The sequence below is a fragment of the Salmo salar genome, chromosome ssa19 (assembly GCF_905237065.1).
Source record: "Salmo salar chromosome ssa19, Ssal_v3.1, whole genome shotgun sequence".
NCBI lineage: Eukaryota > Metazoa > Chordata > Actinopteri > Salmoniformes > Salmonidae > Salmo > Salmo salar.
The window spans coordinates 31,119,194-31,125,500 of NC_059460.1; positions in this window are offsets into that span (position 1 = coordinate 31,119,194).

Here is a 6,307-nt window from a genome sequence, read left to right on the forward strand (position 1 = left end):
ACAATCTAGCTATGCATTGTCTGCTAAACCAATTTTCAGAAGATGTTTGTTTACCTGTCATACCTGTCACCTTTTGGTCATGCAGGTATGATTTTTAACAAGGCTGGAAGCATGAAGAGGGTACTGCAGAATCTATGCTTATAAATATCAGATTTTGTTAAAGGTCTCATTCAGCTGTGTTTATCTCGATATCAAATAATTTCTTGATACCTTTACTATGATTGTTTTCATTTAAAATGGTCAAAAATAGCTTCTTAGCCAAGAGCTATTTCTCATCAAGAATTTTGATTGGACTGTCTGGGAGTGGTCTGAGTGGGGAGGGGAAACCTGAAAACTGGCTGTTATTGGCAGAGATGTTTGGAACTCCCTTTCTTGTTGGTCTATTAACTAATTTACCTCATGGTGATGTCACCAGGCAGGCCAAAACTCCATCCCACCAAAACAGGCTGAAATTTCAGGTGGTCTTTTCAAACAGCTGTTACACTAAAAGGGCATTACCCAATGCTTTGGCCATGAATTTCCTGTTCAATTGGACAACAATAGCCAATACAATACACTATAACTATCCATCCTGTAGGGTGTTGACATAAGTGGATGTTGGTGGGAAGAGCTATAGGAGGACTGACTTATTGTATTGTCTGGAATGGAGTAAATGGAACGGTATCATACACATCAAAGATATGGAAACCACATGTTTGACTCGTTCCAATTATTACATTCCAGCCATTACAATGACCCCCGTCCTCCTATTGCTCCTCCCACCAGCCTCCACTGGTTGACGTGGCCCACGAGATGCCAAACACTCAAGCCTTAAAGGACGACTGCACTCCTTGATTTGGCCTTGTTTTAAGATGTGGTTCATTAAGAAATGTTAGCGGCTATGATTGAATTCAAACGTGAGTTGGTTTCGGGTGTGGTTTGATGTGGGTGTCGCGTATGTGTTGGCAGGTGGGATAAATTAGCCAAATTATTTAGTCAATTGGCTTCAAGCCTCATGTCCACCAGAGGCATCAAACTCTGAGTTCCGGTGGAAGTCATTCACTGTCAATGGAGCAACTCTATGTTGGGGAATGCCGCACTAGGCAGCGATGCGTTCTGTGTACAGCATATGTTCAACTCGTTCGTTGCTTTAACGTGCGGTGATACAAATGGAAGTACCCACACATATTCCAACTAACTAGCTTTTATCTAGTTGAAAAGTGAAACATGTAAGTACGGAAAAGACATCCAGCAAAAAGTATATGGATCTGATGGACATCAGGCGTCAGCTGGCTGGATGGTTGCGTACCAAATAATAGCCAGAGTTGATGTTGGTGCTAACATCTTCAGGACAGGAATACCGGTTTACTTAACGGAGGAATAAACACACATGTTCATCATTGGTGTTTTAACCAGAACGGGGGAAAATGCACTTTTTATTTATTTTCGCACATGCGCAGTCATACATCTCTCATAGGGCATGACTGTACCAGTGTAAGAACACAACTCAACAACATATTAGTCCACATGCCAACACCCCCACTTGCTCTTATACTGTACAAGTCGTATTCAAACTAACTTTATCAACACATTTAGCTTGCAGTTATTCATCTCACAAATGTCAGTTTATATTCCAAACATGTAACCCAAGAATTTTTCATTTTTGAACTTCGTTACAGGTTTAGTCAAAACATCTGCAGCCATGTCTGCCGTTGGACAATATTCAATACTTATTTTACCATCACTGAGTGCAGATCGAATGAAATGATATGTGATGTCGACATGTTTACATCTCTGACGACATACTGGGTTCTTTGACAGAGCAATTGCACCTTGGTTATCTTCAAAGATAAAGCTACTGTTGGCCTGCTTCTTAGACCTCCATGAAATGACAGGTCGACATTTAGTTAAACTAAAACAATACCCTGTTATGCTTCGTCTGTCACTTTGATCTGCTGCCCAATCAGCATCACTATATGCTATGAGGTTGAGTTTTTCCACCCCCTTTTTGTAACACAACTCCTGATTCATTGTTCCCTTCAAGTACCTCAACACATGTTTAGCTGTTATCCAGTGTTGCTCTTTTGGTTCTGATAGGTATTGTGACAGCTTGCTGACAATCCAACTGATATCCGGTCTTGTACATGTCATCACATATATCAAGCTGCCTATCACTTCACGATACCTTTTTGAATCAATAAGTTCACCATCACCATCAAAGTTTAGTTTTTGTTCACATGGTGTTGACCTTGTTTTACAGTCTGACATACCATACCAAACCTTTCCAGTATCTTGGTTATGTACCTTGTTTGGTTCATCTTTATTTTCCCTTCACTTTGTGTAAAATCAATGCCTAGGAAATGTGCAAGCCTCCCAAGATCTTTCATCTTAAATTTTTCACTTAACATTTCTTTTACACTTGTGAGTGAGTCACTATCACTAGCAGCGATAATTAGATCATCGACCCAAATTATCAAAATTATCCTTTCTGTTGCAGTTTGTTTGTTATAAACACAGTGATCAGCTGGGTTCTGTGTAAAACCATTTTCACTAAGGTGATCATGCAACATTTTTGTTCCAGTTCCTTCCTGACTGTTTCAGGCCTACAGTGACTTGTTCAGTTTGCAGACTAGTTGCTCACCTGTATCTGACCTGACTTCAAAACCCTCTGGTTGCTTCATGTACACTTCACAGTCAATAGGAGCATGTAGATATGCTGTTTTGACATCCATCTGATGTAACTCTAAGTCATACTGAGCTGCTAGCTGCATCAAACAGCGTACTGATGTCATATTTGCAGTTGGAGAAAAAGTCTGCTTATAGTCTATTCCTGCCACTTGACATATCTTGCCTTGTATGTCTCAGTCTCATCTGAATTGTTTTTGACCGCATAGACCCACCTGCCCCCCACTGCATTTTTACCCTCTGGCAGTGTGGTTAATGTGAATGTATCATTTTCCCTAAGGGAATCCATCTCCTTCATAGCAGTAGCCCAAATCTCTGATTTTGGTGAAATCATTGCTTCTTTGAAGGTTTGTGGTGCATTGCACATTACTCTGTAGCAGTAGTCAACACTAGGTGGTATCTGGTCATCACATTTCACTTTACACTCATAGTCTTTTAAGTACTGGGGTTTCTTCCTCGCTCTGTCTGGATAGCGTGGACTCTGACCATCTGAAGTCTCAATTTGCACATCTTGTGTCTCTTCTGAGTTTTGATCTGCCATCTTGGCTTTCGGCATGGGGTTTTCAAATCTTTCCCCATGAAGATCATCACTGATTTCCAAATCTGTCTGAGTTTGGTGTTCGACTACACCTTTTGTAACACACTTGACTAATCTGTTTTTAAGAACTTTCCCAGTGTCTGGGTAGTAGACTAGGTATGCTGGACTATTTTTATCATACCTGACAAAAATACCCTTTTCACATCTTGAGTCAAACTTTTTCTTGTTCTGTCTATATGCATAGCAAACAGATCCAAATTCTTTCATCTTTGAAAGATCAGGCTTTCTCCCAGTAAACATGTAGTGTGGAGTCTGTCCTACACGCATATTGTAACACCTATTGCGAATTACTGCAGCAGTCATTACAGCATATGTCCACAAGTTCTTTGGTAGGTTGCTTTCAAGTAGCATGCATCTTGCCATTTCGAACAGTGTTCTCCAATTTCTCTCAGCGGTCCCATTTTGATGGGGTGAGTAAGGGGCTGAAGTTTCATGTCTTATGGCGTTCTTACTGAGCAGTGACTGGAACTCTTTGGCTGTGAACTCTGTGCCATTATCTGACCTGACACACTTTATTTTCCCATAAGGGGCCACATCAGCAATAAACTTCTCAGTAGCTTTTACAGTATCACTCTTTGCTTTTAGGAAATACACAAAAACTGCCCCTGAATAATCATCCGTAAATGCTAGAGTATATCTGAACCCATCTTTCGCCTCTGGCTCAATAGGGCCAGCCAAATCAGTGTGCACAAGCTCAAGAGCCGCTTTTGCCTTTTCATCAGGCTCTCTGTTTCTGCTCTGAACAAATTTTCCCTGAGTGCAGATTTCACAGTTGAGGGTAGATTTGTCAATCTTACCTGTGATTTTCATTCCCTCTGTCACATTTTCTAACTTTGACACATCCTCAAAATTACAGTGGCCAAGAATTTTGTGCCATGTGTGAATATCATAGCACCCATGACATCCATCATCATTTTCATCACTTACAGTGTTAAGATAGACTTTACTATCGTACTCCTCGATGTCAAAAGTGGTACCGTTCTTGTGGATGAGCTTGTTACACCCCTGTCGAAAGTTGACTGAAGCTCCGTTGGCTGTCGCTGCTTTAACAGAGAAAATGTCCTGTGGAAACGACGGCACGTACAGCGCCTTCGTCAGCGTTGTTTTTACCCAACGACCCGTGTTGTCTCTCAGGTAAACCTCCGCTGCACCTCTCCTCTCCGCGACACCATTCGTTCTTGTTCCGTCAGCCAGCTCCACGGAATGTTTTTCCGGTTTGAAAGTATCGTCAAACTCCTTAAACTTCCCGATGTCCGTGACTATATGTGACGTTGCTCCCGTATCAACCATCAGCCCTTTCTGTTTCAGTCCACTAACCTGATAGTCACTTATTATGAATGCAAATGTGTGGCATTCAGCATCTGTTGCTTGTTTCACATTGTCTCTTCTTTTTCGTCTGCAATTTGCGTCAGTATGAGTGGAGCTCTTGCAAAAACTACACCACTGTCTCCGTTCTTTGCGCTCTCCAGTAACGGTACATTCCCGGGCCTTGTGCCCTTTCTGGCCACAGTTGAAGCAGGTTATCTCGGTCCCTTTATCTCTCCCTCTTGGCCAGCTAACTTTAATGTTACTTGCCTTCATCACGTTGTCGTCAGTGGAAATGGCCCTAGTGCACCAGGACAAAAAGTGTCAAGGGAAGCCAGTTTTTGGATTTGGCTTCACACCAAAAGCAGCATGTCGTTGACAGAGAACTTAAATTGTTGCATCTCGTGTCGTCCACTGATGGCTGGCTAGCTAGCTAAAATGGGCCCTTTCTTAAATGATCCATGGATGGAGATAGGGATTTGGACTTGTGGTTTTACTTAATTCTCCATACTGGCCAGTGATTATAACGGTGATTCTGATCCAACCATAAATTAATGTATTGTGCCTCCTGAGAGGATGGAAGTTCAATATGTAGCTAGAAGCGTGTCCTGTACGGAATGACCGAGTCATAGACTGTTTGTCAACATGAAAGGGAGGAGGATGGCATTGGCATTTCTCTACAAGTACGGCAGGTCAACATGTTTTTTCCACACACACACACACACACAGAGAAATTAGAACAATGGACAGCCACATAATATTTAGGTTGCGTTTACTGGACTAAATAGTTTTTATCTTTTAGTTGTCACTGTATTAGACAGGTGATTTCATGATGTTGAAATGGTGCTGGAATAGTGGAGGCAGCTCCTGTTTTCTTTGTGACTTGCGGTAACTCTGTGGTTCTAAATCAATAGTTGTTTAGTGGTCTGAAAATGTGGGAAACATTAACTTGCTTGACCATGCTGTAGGTGATGTAACTGTTTGTTACATGCAATATGCTTTGTGGACTTCACCGGACAGAGGTTGCTCTCTGGTTTTGTGATGAAACAAAGGTGTGGTTGAATTTATTCTGACACTGTCTTATTGTCTCGGCGTTAGGGCTATATATCACGGTGGCAAGACATACGAACCGAACTGGGCAATTATCACAACACAGGTTATAGTATGGCTTTTTGTTTCTGTCTTGGCTTCCACGGTGATTTTACCCATGTACCACTACTGCTGGGGGTGGCTTTACAGGAGCTGTTCAGGCAAACTCGGGATCTCGTCCACTGACATGTAAATCGCTTCTGCCCTCAAGATAACCTACTAGAAAATCAAGGCAGAGCTCAATCAAACTCGAAATGACATACAATAATTATATTAATGTTATTATTGTAATACCATTCAGATTTCTAAACAATATGAATGATATTTGGTACCATAAAGTGACTTTCAAAGCCACTGGAATTGTTTGCTGTGAAAACACGCTCTGTCCACTGGGGGTCAGTAGATATGGCTACACCATATAGTTCTGGGCCCGTAGCCGTAAAGCATCTCAGAGTAGGAGTGCTGATATAGGATCTGTCCATATAATCTTATTCATTCTAGTCTAAATGCTAAAACTGATCATAGCTCAATACTCCTACTCTGAGATGCTTTGTGGATACGGGTGCTGGCTACACGTTTAGCACCTTGTGTGGATGAGAATTTCAAGTGAAACTATCTTGACAGGAACATGAGAGATTTTTGGGGAGCAGA